The sequence below is a fragment of the Molossus molossus genome, unplaced genomic scaffold (assembly GCF_014108415.1).
Source record: "Molossus molossus isolate mMolMol1 unplaced genomic scaffold, mMolMol1.p scaffold_m16_p_6, whole genome shotgun sequence".
Classification (NCBI taxonomy): domain Eukaryota; kingdom Metazoa; phylum Chordata; class Mammalia; order Chiroptera; family Molossidae; genus Molossus; species Molossus molossus.
This window is the reverse complement of record NW_023425399.1, coordinates 28314202-28333041: the sequence shown is the minus strand read 5'-3', so window position 1 is coordinate 28333041 and position 18840 is coordinate 28314202. Positions and strand designations below refer to the sequence as shown.

The following is an 18840-nucleotide window of genomic DNA, read 5'->3' as shown; positions in this document are numbered from 1 at the left end:
GATCATATGAAATTTGTCTTTCTCTGTTTGGCTTGTTTCTCTTAGGATGATACTTTCCAGGTCCCTCCATGTAGTCTCAAAGGATAAGAGATCTTTCTTTCTTACCGCTGTGTAGTACTCCATTGTGTATATGTACCACAGCTTTTTGATCCATTCGTCTACTGATGGGCACTTGGGCTGTTTCCAGATCTTAGCGATTGTAAATAGTGCTGCTACAAAGATGGGGGTACATATATTCTTTCTGATTGGTGTTTGTTTTTTTCTTATAGTTATACATTTCTTATTGAATTGTAGGGTACTTACAGAACAGTTTTAAATGTGACACTAGTCCTGTTACTCTCAGTTTTTATTGGTATACAGCATTGTATATAATCTTTAATGATATTAAAGGAATGCCTATTTTCAGTATCTTTTTTCACTAAAATTACAGTATTATAAATGGTGTGGTTGAATGAACAAACTTTGTCACCTTGACATTGACCCTGGCATTTTGTATACCACAGAAATTTTTGGTACCATCTGTCCCTGTTATTGTGGTAATTTTCCAAATAAGTCCAGTTTCCCTGCTGATTTTAGGATGACCTCACATTTCTTGCCAGGAGGAATTATATGAGTTATATCTTTCCTTCAGGTTCATCCCAAGGGCGTCTGTTTTCTAGCCATGCTGTCGTGTTGTGCAGCCGCTATCATCGTCTGTGTCAGGGATTCTGACCCGCAGCCTTTGACAGTGTTCTCTCTCTCAGAAGTTTTGTGGGTTCTTTTTTCTCTTACTTTATTTTTTCTTCCCTGTGAAGATAAACTATTTACACCAGCAATAGCGATGTTGCCCTTTCTGTTCAGGCTTTTCTTTTTATACCTGCTTCTTGACACCCAGTTTGAGCTCGGGCCCCTGCATTTCCCTCTTTTGAATGATTGCTGCAGAGTGTAGTGTTTGTACCTCATCTCATTGGGTTCCCGGTTAGATCTGCGGTAGATGCTACCAGCAGGGGCCCTGCATGTGGTAGGAGCAGGAAGCTCCTCTACCTCTCAGATGCCCTGGGAGGTACATAGGGTAGGAATCGTATTACTTCACTTGACCAATAAAAATGGACAAGGGGTCTAATTTAGTTTTTCTAGTATTTAGTTCAGTGCTTACGATGATGCTCCAAAGTGGCTTCAGCTCTTTTTCAATTTCTGTTTCCAACTCTGAGATCTTGTTCTTATTGTTTTGTAACTTGAATAGGTATTGGTTAACTCCTAAAATGTATTTCCTAGGGTTTATTTTCATTCACTCACTTTTCATTGAGACACACACACACACACACACCCCAGTGTGTGTGTGTGTGTGTGTATCTTAATAAAAGTTCTATAGCCTTGGCTGGTTTAGCTCAGCAGTTAGAGCATTGGCCCAAGGACCAAAGAGTCTCGGGTTTGGTTCCCAATCAAGGGCACGTACCTTGGTTGCAGATTCAATCCCCAGCTCTTGGCCCTGGTCGGGGTTGTTTGGGAGGCACAATCAATGTGTCTCTCTCTCCTTCCTCCCACTCTATCTAAAAATCAATGGAAAAATATCCTTGGGTGAGGATTAAAAAAAAGTTCTACTGAATTCACACATAACCTTATAAGCTGTGTATTCTGGTATTTTCTAGTCCCATTTCATGCAAAAAAAAAATTAGTTGTGATGCCTTAAATTGATTTTGCAATCCGATCATGAAATACATGACTCAGAGGTAAAGCATTTGAGATAGAAAGGTTATTAATTCATCTGTCTTATAGTAAAGGAACCACAGGGCATTCTGTGGGGAGGGGCTCTTGATACAGAATAACCTTAAAAAGAAAAAAGCTTTATTGAGATATAATTCCATTACATCTACCCATTTAAAGGATATGCTTCAGTTGTTTTTAGTATATTCACCGAGTTCTATAATCACACTATCAAATTTCAGAAAGTGTTTATTGCCCCTAAAAGAAATCTCATACCTACTAGCATTCATTCCTCATTTTTCCCTCCACTCAGCCTCTGGCAGTCATGACTCTATACTATTTCTATGGATTTGCATTATCTGGACATTAAGTATAAATAGAATTGTTATATGTGATCTTTTTTTGATTGGCTTTTTACCTAGCATAATGTATTTGTGATTTATCTATGTTGTAGTATATAACAGTACAGCATTTTGTCACTAATCAGTTGATAGACACTTGGGTTGTTTTTACATTTTATCTATTATGAGTAATGCTGCTATGAACGTTTGTGTACGGTGTTTTTGTGCAATCATGTTTTACACTGCTCTTGAGTAAATATCAAGAAGTAGAATTACATAGGTTATATGGAGATTCTGTGTTTACCTTGTTGAGGACCTGCTAAACTTTCCAAAGCCATGCATCAGTAATATGAGATTGTTCCAGTTTCTCTACATCTCACCAACAGGTGCTATTGTTTGTCTTTTTGAATATAGCCATTCTAGTGGATGTGAAGTGGGATATCATGGTGGTTTTTTTTTTTTATCCTCACCCGAGGATATTTTTCCATTTTTTGTACAGATAGAGTGGGAGGGAGAGAGAGGAAGGGAGAGAGAGACAGAAACAACGACGTCAAGGGACACATCGAGTGGTTGCCACCCTCACGACCAACCAGGGCCGGGGACAAACTGCAACCGAAGTACATGCCCTTAGCGGGAACCGAACCCAGGTCTCTCCGGACCGCAGGCTGACGCTCTAACCGCTGAGCCAAACCGGCCAGGGCTCATGGTGGTTTTTATTTGCATTTCCCTAATGACTAATGAGGTAGAGCATCTTTTCATGTGCTTAGAGGCCATTTGTATGTTTTTGGAGAAATGTTTATACAAAGCCTTTGCTTTTTTATATTGTTGTTGTTAATCCTCACCTGAGGATATTTTCCATTGATTTTTTTATTTCAAGATACAGTGGAAAGGATGGAGGGGGAGAGAGAGAGAAAGAGAGAGAAACATTGATGTGAGAGAGACACATCATTGGTTGCTCTCCTGCACAACCCTGACCAGGGTGGGGGATCAAACCTTGACTAGAAATTGAACCCTAACACCAAAGGGACTCTCTAACCGCTGAGCCAAACCGGTCAGGGCTGTAGGATTTCTTAATATATTTTACATACCAGTCTGTTATCTGATAAATAATTTGCAAGTAATTTTTTCCATTTTATGGGTTGTCTTTCACTTTCTGATACGTCCTTTGAAACACAAAAGGTTTACATTTTGATGCAGTTCCATTTGTCTACATATTTTTTTATTGTTTGTGCTTTTGATGTCATAGTTAAGAAACTATTGCCTAAGCCAAGGTCACAACGATTTACCCCTATGTTTTCTTCTAAGAGTTTTATAGTTTTATCTCTTAGATTTAGGTCTTTGATCTGTTTTGAGTTAATTTTTGTATGTGGTGTGAGGTAGGGATCCAACTTCAGTCCTGTACTGTGGATTTCCAGTGGTCTCAGCATCATTTGTTGAAAGTGACTGTCGGAATTTCTGGTCAAGATGGCGGCGTAGGTAACCGCAGTATCGCGTCCTCCCACAACCACATCAAAGTTACAGCTAAACTCCAGAACAACTGTCATTCAAAACCGCCTGGAATCAAGCTGAATGGAAGCCCTACAACTACGAAGTTAAAGAAGCAGCCACATCGAGACCGGCAGGAGGAGTGGAGGCAGACAGGCTGGTCCCACACCCATGTGTGGCAGATAAAAATAACACCTACACTGGGAAGGTCCTCCCTGTGGACTGAGGGGCCCCTGTCCCACACCAGGTGCCCCGCTCAGGTTTCCAGTGTCAGCAAGAGAAGTCCCCATAACTTCTGGCTGGAAAAACCAGTGGGAACTGAGGCTCAGGGAGGCTGAGGCGGCTGGAGCCCCAGGTAGCTCCTCTTAAAGGGCCCGTGCACGGACTTACTCGGACTTGCTCCCTCTACGCTTGGAGGGGAGGCAGCTTGAGGGGTGGCAGAGACATACAGGGAAGAACTGAGCTGTTTGGCATTGGAGTGAGGGCTGGAGAGGGGGCTTTCTCTGGGACAGATATGCTGTCAGAGGCCTTTGTTCCTTTGGTGAGCCCTTCCCTGGGACGGCAGACAGCCGCCATATCTGGGACTCCAGCAATCTGGCTCACACTGGTTGCCCCGCCCTGGTGATTCCCTGAGGCCCCGCCCCACCCAACTTTCAGGCCCACCCAAGCTGTTGCCATTTGCTTAACCATAGGATTGGCCTGTATTGGATCCTGCTTCAAGTTTTGCTAAATTCTTTCAAACAAGCAGCATCTGTTCTCAGCTAGCCCCATACCTTCTGTTAAGTAATACATAGAAACAAACACAGGGAGGCAGCCAAAATGAGGAGACAAAGAAACAGGTCAAAACCAAATGAAAGAACAGAACAAAACCCCAGGAAAAGAACTAAGCAAAATGGAGATAAGCAACCTAACAGATGCTGAGTTCAAAATACTGCTTATAAGGATGCTCAGTGAACTTAGTGAGAACTTCAGTGAACTTAGTGAGGGCCTCAAGAGCATAAAAGAGGACCAGTCAGAAATGAAGGAGGCACTAACTGAAATAAATAATTTACATAGATTCAATAGTAGAGTAGGTAAAGCTAAGAAGCAAACCATCGATTTGGAATATAAGGAAACAAAAAACACCCAATCAGAACAGCAAAAAGAAAAAAGAATCCAAGAAAATGAGGATAGTGTAAGGAGCCTCTGGGACAACTTCAAGCGTGCCAACATTTGCATCTTGGGGATGCCAGAAGAAGAGAGAGAGCAAGAAATTGAAAACCTATTTGAAAAAATAATGACAGGAAACTTCCCTAACTTGGTGAAGGAAACAGACATACAAATCCAGGAAGCACAGGGAGTCCCAAACAAGATGAACCCCAAGAGGCCCACACCATGACACATCATCATCAAAACGCAAACGGTTCCAGACAAAGAGAGAATCTTAAAAGCAGCAAGAGTAAAGCAGTTAGTTACCTACAAGGGAGTTCCCATTAGGCTGTCAGCTGATTTTTCAAAAGAAACTTTGCAGGCCAGAAGGGAGTGGCAAGAAATATTCAGAGTGGTGAAAAGCAAGAACCTACAACCAAGGTTGCTCTATCCTGCAAAGCTGTCATTTAGAATCGATGGCCATATAAAGAGCTTCCCAGACAAGAAAAAGTTAAAGGAGTTCATCACCACCAAACCGTTATATGAAATGTTGAAGGGTCTTTTTGAAGAAAAAGATAAAATATATGAACAAACAAAATAGCAATGAATACATATCTATCGACAACGGAATTTACAAACAAAATGAGCAGGCAGAACAAAAACATTCTCATAGATACCGAGAACATTTTCTTTTTCTTTTTTCTTTTTTTTTTTATCCTCACCGGAGGACATTTTCCCATTTTTTTGTTCAGGTAGAGTGGGAGGGAGAGAGAGGAACAGAGAGAGAGAGAGAGAAACATCGATGTGAAAGGAACACATCGAGTGGCTGACACCCGCACGACCGACCAGGGCCGGGGACAAACTGCAACCAAGGTACATGCCCTTAGCGGGAACCGAACCCGCGTCTCTCCGGACTGCAGGCCAACGCTCTAACCGCTGAGCCAAACTGGCCAGGGCACAGAGAACATTTTCTTGGTTGCCAGATGGGAGGGGGGTAGGGCAAATGGGTTAAAAAGGTGAAGGGATTAAGAAGTACAAATTGGTTGCTAGACTGACAAACCTCAAAGGGAAGGGGGTTGGGGGATGGGAAGAAATAAACCAAAGAACTTATATGCATAACCAATGGACCCAGACAACAGTGTGGGAAAAGGCAGGAGGGGGTCGGGAGTGGGGAGCAGGGGGTCAATGGGGAAAAATTGAGGGGCATCTGTAATACATTCAACAATAAAGATTAAAAAAAAGAAAATGACTGTTCTTTCACCCTTGTCAAAAACCACTTGATCATAATCACCTGACATAAATGTTAAGGTTTATTTTTGGATTCTCAATTATTTTCCATTGATCTGTTTGTCTAGTCTTTATACCAGTGATTATACTCTCTAATTTATTTATTTATTTATTTTAGGGAGAGAGGAACAGAGGGAGGGAGGGGAGAGAGAGACAGAGACATGTCAGGTTGTTGTTCCACTTATCTGTGCATTCATTGGTTGATTCCTGTATGTACCCTGGCCAGGGATTGAACCCACAACTTTGGCATATTGGGATGAGGCTCTAACCAACTGAGCTACACAACCAGGGCTGCACTGTCTTAATTACTATAGCTTTGTTTTAAGTTTTGAAATTGGAAAATATGAGTACCCCAATTTTCTCTTTCAAGGCGGTTTTGGCTATCTGGGTTCTTTGCATTTCCATTTGAATTTTAGGATCAGTTTGTCAATTTTTGTCAGAAAGGCAGATGGGATTTTGGGGGAGGGGGTACGTGCCCCCAGTGAGAACCGAACCTGGGATTTTGTGGTCTGTCTGCAGGCTGAAGCTCCAGCCGCTGAGCCAAACAGGCCAGGGCACAGATGGGATTTTGATAGTGATTGCATTGAATCTGTAGATCAATCTGGGAGTATGGCCAATAAATAAATTTTTTAAAAATAATGCTTTTATTGAATTTTTAGAGAAAGAGGAAGGTATAGATAGATAGTAACGTAGATTTGAGAAACACTGATCAGCGGTCTCTCTCACACCCCCCACTGGGAATCAAGCCCACAGCAACCTGGGCATGTGCTCTGACTGGAACTGAACCAGGACCTCGGTCCATGGGATGACACTTGAGCCACTGGGCCACACCAGCCGGGCAAGAATTACATGTGTTTTGTTTTTTTAAAATATTTTTTCTTTATTGATTTTAGAGAGAGGAAGGGAGAGGGAGAGAGAGATAGAAACATTGAGAGAGAACATCAGTTGGCTGCCCCTTGCATGTCCCCCCACTAAGGACTAGGCCTACAACCTGGGGCATGTGCCCTGACTGTGAATTGAACTGGCAACCTCTTGGTGCATGGATTGAAGTTCAACCACTGAGCCAAACTGGCCAGAGCAGGAATCGCATGTTTTTAACTGAATTTTCATGAGGTAGTATTTGCACTAGGAGCAATACATTCTGAGATTTTCCTTTAGCCTATTCTAGTCTGCTTCATCCATTCATTTGTTTACTAATTAAAAAATTGTTGGTCCCAGCCCACTGAATTGATTTCTCTACTCAGTCGTGTGGGTCACTGTTTATTGTTTCAGAAACATGCTTCAAGTCAGTGGTCCTCAACTTGACAGAAAGGTGGAATCATTGGATAATTTAAAAGAACTCCCTGCCCTCATTCTGGAGACTTGGGTGCAGTTGATCAGAGTACAGCCAAATCTCCCAGGTGATTTTAGTTTGCAGCCAGGGTTGAGAACCATTGCTTTAAGTGAACTAAAATGCAACTACCGCTTTTGAAGCCTGTGCATAGTTGACTGAACATACTTTGGGATGGAAATGTGCATACTGCTAGCTGTTGGTCCTCCTGTATGAAATGTTTTGTCACTTGGGTGAAGAATGTATTAGAAAGTTCAGTGCACTTTCTCTTCATTTATTTTATTTATTTTTTAAAAATATTGTTAACTTTATTTTATTTTTTGGTATGTGACCCTAGCGGGAACCGAATCCGGGACTCTCTGGTCTGCAGGCCAACGCTCCAACTGCTGAGCCAAACCGGCCAGGGCTTCATTAATATTATCCCTGACATTGTTCTCCTGGGAAATAAAATAAATATTTTACTGTTTACTTCCTCTGGAGTGTGTGTAGTTGTCCCTGGTCTATATATAGAGCAAAGTCCCTGGAGAGTGTCATTTCTCAGGAATTTTTATTTTTATTTTTTTAATTATTATTACTTTAATCCTTACTCGAGGACTTTTTTGCATTCATCTTCAGATAGAGAGTGAGGGAGAGAGGAAGGAAGAGAGAGAGAGAAACATCGATGTGAGAAGGACACATTGATTGGCTGCCACCCACACGACCCTAACTGGGGTCGGGGACAAACTGCAACTGAGGTATGTGCCTTTAGCGGGAACTGAGCCTGGATCTCTCTGGTCCGAGGGTCAATGCTCTGACTGCTGAACCAAACTGACCAGGCTGTATTTGTTTTAAAAAAGAGATCATTGCCCTAGCTGGTTTGGCTCGGCAGTCAGAGTGTCGGCCCATGGACCAAATCGGGTTCGATTCTGGTCAAGGGCACATACCTAGGTTGCTGTTCTATCCCCGGCCCGGGGTCCTGCGGGAGGTAATCAATCATTGTGTCTCTCTCACATTGATGTTTCTCTCTCTCCCTGTCTCCCCCCTCCCACTCTATCTGAAGATAAATGGAAAATTATCCTTGGGTGAGGATTAAAAAAAAGAAAGAAAGAGATTATTCAACCTATTTTTAATCTTATTTAGTCTTATCTTTGGCATATGACTAAATCATTAAATAGCCCTGTAAAACAGACTTTAACAGCTCATTTGTGCTGAATGAATCATGTATTATTTGACAAATCTTTCTATTGTTGGGTATTTAGCTTAAGGGCCATTTTTTTCTGTGTTGAACATAATGCAACAGTGAAGAGCCTTGTACGGGGATCTAAGTACATTTTTCTGATTATTTCTTTAGACCACGTATTTGGAAGGGACATCATTTGCATTTTTAAGGCTTTGACACTTACATAACATATATACCAGGTATTTCATTCAGGTTAACACATTCATTGGCAAGTATGCTATATTAAACTTTTTTTTCTGTCCCCCCCTTTTTTTTCTTTATTAATTTGGGGGAAGTATGGAATCATTGTGTTTATTTTGCTTTTCTTTGAAAACTGGTGAGTTGAACATTTTAATGAGATTTTTGGCCATTTATATTTTGTTTGGCTTATTCATTTTCTTTATCAGTTTTTTTAGTTTTATATTCATCATTTGCCTGGTGTTTATAGTAGCTTTTGTATATTAGGGATATTGGTACTTTAATAAACTTCCCCATTTTGTCTTTAATTTAATGATATATTCAAGAACTAAGATTTATTTGTAGGTGATTTTTCTTTGAGTTTAGTTTTCAAAATAAAAATCTCATTTTTCAAACTTGAAAGTTTCAAAGGAAACATTTTTCTAAGAGATGAAAAATAGTCTATCAGAACTTGATTGTGTAAATTTTAGATTTCAAATCTATTTGTCTACTTAAAAATATGCTTAGAATAATCAGCTGCCACCTTTGATTTTTTTAAAATATGATTTTATTGATTTTGTAGAGATAGAAGAAGGGAGAGAGAGATAGAAACATCACTGTGAGAGAGAGAAGCATCAATTGGTTGCCTCCTGCAGGCCCCCTACTGGGGATGGGTTGCAACCTGGGCATGTGCCCTGACCAGGAATCGGACCAGGAATCGAACTGGGACTTCTTGGTCCACGGGATAATGCTTAATCCACTGAGCCACACCGGTGGGGCTGATTTTGAATTATTTAAAAAAAAAAAAGGGCCCTGGCCGGTTTGGCTCAGCGGTTAGAGCGTCAGCCTGTGGTCCACAGAGACCCGGGTTCGGTTCCCGCTAAGGGCATGTACCTTGGCTGCAGTTTGTCCCCGGCCCTGGTTGGGTCGTGCGGGTGGCGGCCACTCGATGTGTCCCTTTCACATTGATGTTTCTCTCTCTTCCTCTCTCTCCTTCCCGCTCTATCTGAGTAAAAAATGGAAAAATGTCCTCGGGTGAGGATAAAAAAAAAAAAAAAAAAAGTCCTGGCCAGTTTGGCTCAGTGGTTAGAGCGTTGTCCTGCAGACCAGTGAGTCATGGGTTTGATTCCAGTCAAGGGCTTGTACCTCAGTTGCGGTTAGCCCCCAGCCCTGTTGGGGTCATGAAGTTGGCAACCAGTTGATGTGGCTCTATCATGTCGATGGTTCTCTCTGTCTCTCCCTCTCTCTCCCTCCCTCCAGCTCTATCTGTTAATAGGTAGGAAAATATCCTCGGGTGAGGAATAAAACAACAACAAAAAAAAGTAACATTTGAATTTGAAGATTTTGTACATCATGATCCTGATAAACGGGAACTTTAAGTGGGACAGCTGGAAGTTGGGTGTTATCAGAGAGGGAGGCTAGGTGTAATTTACAAGCTTTCCACTCAAGTTTTTGGCTTAGGTGTTTAGTTTTTTTTTTTTTTTTCCTGTTTTTTTTTTTTGTTTTTTTTTTTTTGGTACATGCCCCTAGTGGGAACTGAGCCTGGGACTCTCTGGTCCACAGGCCGACGCTCCAACCACTGAGCCAAACCGGCCAGCGCAATTTTGGTGTTTAGTGCCTTTCCCTTTGGGCACATATGATGCCTCTTTTGGGTTGATAGAGCTCTGGTGTTTTAATTTCTTATTTTTGCTCCAGTAGAACTACAAAATAAAATTTGCATCAAATCCAGAGAATAGCCTTCAGTGAATTTTTCTAATTATATCCTTTAGGCTTTTATTTATTTATTTTTTTAAAAAGGGCTTTCCTTTGTGTTACAGGTTTCTGGAAATACTTGTCCTAACTAGACTATAGGGCTCATTAGTCTCTGAGGTGGTAGACAGGGAACTTAATAATTTGTGTAGCACAACCCTCTGTGCATTTCCTGGCAGTATTTTTCTCTCCACAGTTTCTAATAAGAAATGAGATGGGCCCTGGCCAGTGTGGCTCAGTTGGTTGGAGTGTCTCCTGTGCACGAAGGGTCACGGGTTCAAGTTCCTGTCAGGGTACATACCCGGGTTTTGTGTTCAATCCCCAGTCAAGGTATACATGTAGGAGGCAGTCGATTGATGGCTCTCTCACATCGATGTCTGTCTGTTCTCTCTTTCTTCTTTTCCCTTTCTCTCTCTCTAAAATCAATATAAACATGTCCTTGGGTGAGGAGTAAAAAAAAAAAAGAGCTCGGTTCGTGTGACTCAGTGGTTGAGTGTCAACCTATGCACCAAGAGGTCGCTGATTCCATTTCTGGTCAGGACACATGCCCAGGTTGTAGGCCTGATCCTCAGTGGGGGGCGTGCAGGAGGCAGCCAGTCGATGTTCTTGCTCATCAATGTTTATCTCTCCCTTTTTCTTCCTCAGTCTATCAGGTGATGCTCAATCCACTGAGCCACAATGGCCAGACAACCTGATTATTATCTAATTGTGATCACTCCTAGACATTTTGGAAGGGTTTTAGGAAGTTTTTGGGTGAGCATACATAAAATAGGCTTCTCACCTTAGTTGTACTCAACTGTATTTGTTCACATGCTAAGGCACAGTTTATTAAGAAAAATGGAACTGTTTCTACTACCACTGAGAATTGTCATGGGGTTGCATTGGTCATTTTGCCAGGAATGTAAATCAGATATTACTCCTAGATCCTCAGATGATTAGGAAGATTGGTGAAGCTCCCACTTTTCTTGAATTAAATGTTGTTTATTCCATTTGTAATATGGGATTAAATATGTTAACTGAAGGAAAGGCAGTTTTATTTTTTTGAAAGACAGTCTCAAGTTAAACATGTGGGCATAATTCTTTTTAGTGACTTGTTTTATGTATGTATTTATGACTTTCAGACTTTTTTCTTTTTTAAAAAAATGTATTGATAGAGAAAGAGAAACCGATTTGTTGTTTTACTTATTTATGAATTCATTGGTGATTCTTATATGTGCCCTGATTGGGAATCGAATCTAAGATATTTTTGGTGTATGGGATGACACTCCAACCAACTGAGCCACCTGGCCGGGGCAGGATTACTCTTATATTTAGGTGTCTAGCTTGACTGGCTTGCCAAATAAGCGCGGTTTTTATATAAATGGAGATGTTCTGTCTTTTTTTCCACTTAGTAACAGATAATGATTTTCTCCATTTCATCAGATAATGTACTACTGTAGAATGGCTTTGTAGTATTTTATCATAAAGTATTTTACTGTTATAATTTAACCAGTCTTCAAATATTTGACAATTGCTTGTTATACAACTAAAGTGAATATAATTATATTCATATATTTTCTTAGGGCAGTGCTTTTATTGGATATGAATTTTTAAAGGGATGGCCACTAAACATTTAAAGATGATTTTTTTCTTCCTATGCCTATATATTTTTTTATTAATTTATTTTTGTTACAGATGCTCCCCTTTTTCCCCCATTGACACCCTCCTTTTGATCCCCCTCCCCCCAGCATTGTTTTTTATGTCCATTGGTTATACAAATATGCAGATAAGTTCTTTGGTTTATCTCTTTCCTAAAAATGATTTTGATCAAAAACATTTAGCTAAAAATGATGGTGAATATTTCTCTGATCTTGGAACAGGGAGGGATTTTCAAAGCACAGAAGTGATAGAAGAAATTGCAAAAAGATAATTCAATATGACATCAGAGAGATTTAAAAAGTATTCTTCATTACAAGTGGTATAAACAGAATGGCAAAAGTAGTCATTTGCTTTTTCTGGGGAAAATGTTTGCAACACAACAAAGGGTTAATGTCCTTAATTTACAAGGAACTCTTACAAATGAATAAGAAAAAACCAAACTTACTGAAAAAGTGGACAAAAGGCACAGACAGTTCATAACAGAACTGTGGACACATGGGTCAAAGAAATCAAGATTGAAAGCAGATATCATTTTTTGCATGTCAAATTGGTAAAAGTTAAAAAAAAATCTAGGAATGGCAAGTGAGGTTAACATACAGTTTTCTTCTTTTGGGCTTTCTTTGTTAATTTGTCGTTTTACTAGAAGGAATAGGGAAGATTTCCTGTTTCTCTGTTCTTACAGGAAAGATAGGGAATTTCCAGCTTGTGGATTTGTCTGAGCCTGCCACCTTTTTTGAGCATAGTTCTTTGCTTTTATGATTTTCTCTATTCGTATGTTGTTATTTGTTCAGGTTTTCAAAAAATAGTTTTCCTTAAAAAAATTGCCCATTTCACCAACATTTTCAGGTACATCCATGTACTTCTTTTGCAAGTTCTTTAAAAAGTACCAATTAAATATAAAAGCATGCCGAGTACGTAGCATTTGTATTTGCCCTTGTTTTCAGATGTTCTTTGTGATATTCAGCAACTATCATTTTAATTTTCATTGAAAAGCTTTTGTTTCACCCTGCTGGTGTGGCTCAGTGGACTGAGCATCATCCCATGGATTGAGAGGACCTGGTTCGATTCCTGGTCAGGGCTCATGCTCAGGTTGCAGGCTCAATCGCCACTGTGGGGCGTGCAGGAGGCAGCTGATCCATGTTTCTCTCTCACATTGATGTTTCTATCTCTCTTTCCCTTCCTCTTTCTCTCTAAAAAATCAATGAAAATATATTCTTTTTAAAAAGGAAAAGATTTTGTTTTTAAAATCAGGAGTAGGTGTTTTGTCAGCCTTTTTGGCATCCATTGAATTGGTATAATGATTTGGCTGCTCAGAGTTTCTGGCCTGTGGATGGTATTTGACCATGGGATTAAATTCCTGCTTATGAAGTATTACTGTCCCTTTTTAAGGAAATGGTAAAATACAAAGATAACAGTTCCATATTTTTCTAAATTTTAAAAAATTTAAAAATTCACCCAATTTTGTTGTCGTCACTGTTAATCCTTACCCGAGGATATTTTTTTCCATTGATTTTTAGAGAGAGTGGCAGGAGTGGGGAGAGAGAGAGACATATTGATTGGTTGTCTCCCACAGGTGCCCTGATGGGACCAGGGATCAAACCTGCAACCCAGATATATGCTTTTAACTGGAAATCGAACCCTTTGGTGCGTGGGCCAACACTCTAACCACAGAACCACACCAGCCAGAGCCACCCAAATTTTTTAGTGAATGTTTTTCCTCTATAAAATAAAAAATTGGGAACCACCCAATGTAGTACTTTTGAAAACCCCAGTTAACAAACAACGGAAGCACTGTGAACAGTTTCTTAATAAGTTCCAGAGTGGCCTTTCTGGGGGAGAGTCAGGTGGTGCATCATTGTGCTCCAAGTGAAGTTTCCTCTGACTTGCTTGTGGGGCCTGGACTTTGACCTCAGCCCCGTAGGGTTGTGTGCGAAGGGCAAGTTTTCAAGTTTCCAGAGTGTGGTGGAATGAATGAAGGGGAGGGGTGTTCCAGTGGCCCCAGGACTCAGGTTCAAGGATGCTCACTGATGGCTCAGGCTTGTTTTTGTTGAGGGACTCTTCCTGCTTAATTCTTTTTTCAAAAATACTTTTTTGTGGTTTTCAATATTAGAACTTCTGACCCAGTCGCATCCCACGATAGTTCTTCAGTAGAGTTAGAAAGCCAGTCCTTCCAAATACTCATCTTACCAATCAAGGTTTAAAAAATATTTTCCAAAAATATATCTTTATGGGGTCTGTGACTTTTACTAACCCTTTCAGAATTTTTCTATAATTTGTAGCTAAAATGACATTTGGTTAATTTTCACCTTTGCCCTCATGGAACCTTTTTAAAAAATGAACTTTTTTTTTGGTTAATCCACACCTGCAGATATTATTCCGTTTTTTTTTTTTTTTTTTTTTAAGATAGAGTGGGAGGGAAGGTGGCAGGGGGGTAGAGAGAGAGAGGGAGAGAGAAACATCAATATGAGAGAGATACATCATCTGTTGCCTCTTGCAGTTGCCATGACCAGGACCAGGGATTGAACCTGCAACCCAGGTACATGCTCTTGACCAGAAATGGAACCCAAGACCCTTAGATCTGAGGGCCTACGCTCTAACTGCTGAGCCTCACCGATCAAGGCCATTTTTCTTTTTCTTTTTCTTAGCTCCCTAAAGGATTTACAAAGGAAGCATATACATGTTTGGAAATAGTTCCAACCTGTGAGAATTGTATAAAGCAAATTTCAGAAGTCATACCACCTCTTGTACCCCCTAGACTTCCAGATGGTTTGATGTTTATCCTTCTTAACCCTTTTCTGCATCCACAAATATGCACTATATAATTATTCTTTTAATAAAAGTGAGATTATACTGTACATATTGTGTAACTTGTATTTTTGAAAGAACAGTGTATATGATTAGAGGTTATTTAACAGAAAATAAGCTGTTCTTTCAAAGCTTTTTGTTCGTTTCTTTTATTATTCCTAATCCTCACTAGTGGGTGTCACCTTTGTGCCTCCCTCTGACTCTATAAATTTTTAATAAACATAGACTAAAATAGATTGATGGCTATGAAGGTTTAATTTGGAAAATAAATTACTTTTTTTCCCTTGCAAGCAAAAACATGTTTCAGAGAGATAAAAACAGATTTCTTAAATCATATTCTAATCACTTAAAATGAGTAGTAATATTTTTGTCCCAAACAGCGAAAGACCGATGTTTAGTGTCTGAAATTAAAAAATTTACGGGACCACTGGAGGTTCATTGAAGTCTGGACTGCTACAAGTCTGAGGGCAGTTACTTGCTTATCGAGCTTGGGGCCATCTGTGAATGGTGATGTTCGCTCGCCCGAAACAAACAGTGGAGGTGACAGATTCACAGCATAAGTATTTTCTGATGAGAATTGTGTTGGTATCTGGCTAAACTGTCATTATGTCATGCAATTTTCTTTATAATGTAAGGCCAGGCTCCTGACTGGTGCCCAGCTGGCTGTTTCAGAGATAGCTATCGGAGCCTGTTTTTTAAAATTGGTTTTATTTTTTGCATTTATCTTCAGATAAAGCGGGAAGGAGAAAGGGAGGAAGAGAGGGAGGAAGAGAAACATCTATGTGAGAGAGACACATCGAGTGACTGCCACCCACTTGACCCCAACCAGGGCCAGGGACAAACTGCAACCAAGTTACGTGCCCTTAGCGGAAATCGAACCGAGGACTCCCTGGTCCACGGGCCAACGCTCTAACTGCTGAGCCAAACCAGCCAGGGCTTAAATTGATTTGAGAGAGAGGAAAGGAGAGAGAGATGTGAGAGAGAAACATCAATAGGTTGCCTCCCAAAGGAACCCTAACTGGGCATCGAACCAAAAACCAGGTATGTGCTCTTGCCAGGAACTGAACCCGCCACCTTTTGATGTATGAGACGAAGCTCCAACTAACTGAGCCACCTGGCCAGGCTCTGGGTTTTTTAAAAATTGTGAGATACATGCATAGGTGCAAGTGTGTATAAAACACTTTTAATAAACAATGAAATGAACGTGTATATGTACTGATAACCCAGCTTTTGTGGAAGCACCCCGAGTGTATTAATACATTTTTAAGAGGCTTTAAACAAGGTGATTTTTGGATAATTAAATCTTTGCCTTCCCCGCAGATACAGTATATCTTCAGTTCATTCTAGCGGTGGCATTGGAGGCAATATAGACTCAAAATTGGAGTCAAGAGCTCTGCTGTCATAGTCCTGATGGGCCCTGACCCTTGCCCTGTCACATCTCTTAAAAGCTCAGGAACTTTGACCAGGAGGCCTCACTCCATTTGGGTTTCTTATCTGTAAAGTGTGGGCCCAGTGGTTCCCAGGGTTGTGGTGAAGATGCAATTATGCATATACAAAGCATAGCACAATGTCACACAGAACAAAAGAAGTCCTTAAAAAGTTTTTTTTTTTTTTTAAATCAAGGCCTAGTGCTAGCAAATAGGAATTTAAAAATTGTCAAGGAAGAAAGCCCAACTGAGTGCAAAATTTCTTTTTTCCAGGGTGTTCTAAAATAACTATCTTCTAAAATATTTTGTGCAAATGGAGAGTTAATTTTTAAGGGACAAAGGTGTAGTCTGTGATTCTACCTGGGGATGGGCTGGGCCTTGGAGATGTTCTTTAGAAGTGAAGAAGTAACAGCAGGTTCTAAGAGTGAGAAGTGGATGCTGTTCATGCATTGTGCTTCCTGCTAGGTTTACTGTTACTCTCTATTTATCATTTATTTTTTTTCTAGCTAGGTCTTAACTCTGCCAATCAGGACTCCCGTCCGATTTCCAGCTTGGACCTCGACAGCACAAGGAAATGGAGCTCAGTGGCGTGTAATGGAAAGCATATGGACAGGTCCACGTCCTGGCATTTAGGTGCGTCTGAAATACAGTCTTTCTTGTTCTGTGTCTCATAGTAGAGTTGTGCTGACAGCTTGTAGCCTTGTAATGTTAGAACTCATTTGTGCTTGAACTCGACCTTTGCACAGCAGTAATAGTCAAAATGCAGTTCTTGGAATAATTGTTAGGTTAATGCTAATGATAAGGTAATGGACTTCTTTAGGCCATATTCCACATAGATTAAACTAGAAGATAAACGGGCACAGTCTTGTCACTTACACGAATTACAAGGTAGGAGGTAAATATTTTCATTTTCACTATACATGCTTTTGAGGTTTTTTTATTAGCAAACATTTGAGTACCTACTGCTGGTCAGAGTCACAGGTATGAACCCTGGGTGTAACTTAACAATTTTAAGTAAATGCTTAACTCTTTTTCAAGCATTCTGCAATTTAAGTAGTGAGACTAAGCACGTATACATTACCAAGGAGCATTCCTTTTTTTTCCCTTTTTTTTTTTTTTTTTTTATCCTCACCTGAGGATATTTTTCCATTTTTTTGTACAGATAGAATGGGAGGGAGAGAGAGGAAGGGAGAGAGAGAGAGAAACATCGACATGAAGGGACACATCGAGTGGCTGCCACCCGCACGACCAACCAGGGCCGGGGACAAACTGCAACCGAAGTACGTGCCCTTAGCGGGAACCGAACCCGGGTCTCTCCGGACCGCAGGCCGACGCTCTAACCGCTGAGCCAAACTGGCCAGGGCTTTTTTCCCTTTTTTTACTCCCTACCCTCTCCCCGCATCCCAAAGCCTGATGGGCATTTTGGTTATTTAAAAAATTTTTTTTTCCTCACCCGAGGACATTTTTCCATTTTTTGTTCAGATGGAGCGGGAGGGAGAGAGAGGAACAGAGAGAGAGAGAAACATCGATGTGAAGGGACACATCGAATGGCTGCCACCCGCACGACCAACCAGGGCCGGGGACAAACTGCAACTGAAGTACGTGCCCTTAGCGGGAACCGAACCCGGGTCTCTCCGGACCGAAGGCCGACGCTCTAACCACTGAGCCAAACTGGCCAGGGCTTTTTTCCCTTTTTTTACTCCCTACCCTCTCCCCGCATCCCAAAGCCTGATGGGCATTTTGGTTATTTAAAAATTTTTTTTTCCATTTTAAACAATACTACAGTGAAATTTTTTTGTTGTTTTGGCAATTTTTGTTAATTTATTTTTGTTACAGATGTTCTCCCCCCCCCCCAAACACCCTTCTCTCGATCCGCCCCCATCCCCCTTTGCATTGTTGTCTGTGTCCATTGGTTACGTATACATGCACATAAGTTCTTTGGTTTATCTCATTCATTCCTGCCCCCTCTCCTCTGAGGTTTGTCAGTCTGAACTGAACTCTTTTCTATGTCTCTGGGTCTATTTTTTTTATTTTTTAATTAATTTATTTTAGTTACAGATGTTCCTTCCCTTTCCCCCCTTTGACACCCTTCTCCCCACACCCCCTCACTCCATCCCCAGCTTTGTTGTCTATGTCCATCGGTTCTGCATACATGAATATAAGTTCTGTGGTTTATCCCCCCACCCCCAACCAAGATTGTCAGTCTGTACCCTGCTTCCATGACTCTGGGTCTATTTTGTTCATCAATTTGTTTAGTTTATTATATTCCAGAAATAAGTACAATCATATGTTATTTGTCTTTCTCTGCTTGGTTGGTTTCACTTAGGATAATACTTTCCAGGTACCTCCATGTCGTCTCAAAGGATAAGAGATCTTTCTTTCTTACAGCTGCATAGTACTCCATTATGTATATGTACCACAGCTTTTTTATCCACTCCTCTACTGATGGACACTTGGGCTATTTCCAGATCTTAGCTATTGTAAATAATGCTGCTATGAACATAGGGGTACATATATTCTTTCTGATTGGTGTTTCAGGCTTCATAGGGTATATTCCTAGAAGTGGGACTGCTAGGTCAAATGCCAATTCAA

At 40.7% G+C, this 18840-nt stretch overlaps 1 protein-coding gene across 5 annotated transcripts in view; it reads left to right on the top strand.

The window, feature by feature from the left end:
* SLC23A2 (solute carrier family 23 member 2) overlaps positions 1–18840 on the top strand; it is a 151697-nt gene that overhangs the window by 12588 nt on the left and 120269 nt on the right. The window contains exons 1-3 of one of the 5 annotated variants that reach the window (XM_036244239.1): positions 7211–7324; positions 15202–15361; positions 16759–16881. The exons of 1 other annotated variant lie outside the window; for it this stretch is intronic. The gene's annotated coding sequence lies outside the window, so the exon portion shown is untranslated. Of the gene's footprint in view, positions 1–7210; positions 7325–15201; positions 15362–16754; positions 16882–18840 lie in introns of those variants that run through there. 3 more of the 5 variants (XM_036244238.1, XM_036244240.1, XM_036244237.1) reach the window with 3 other exon arrangements.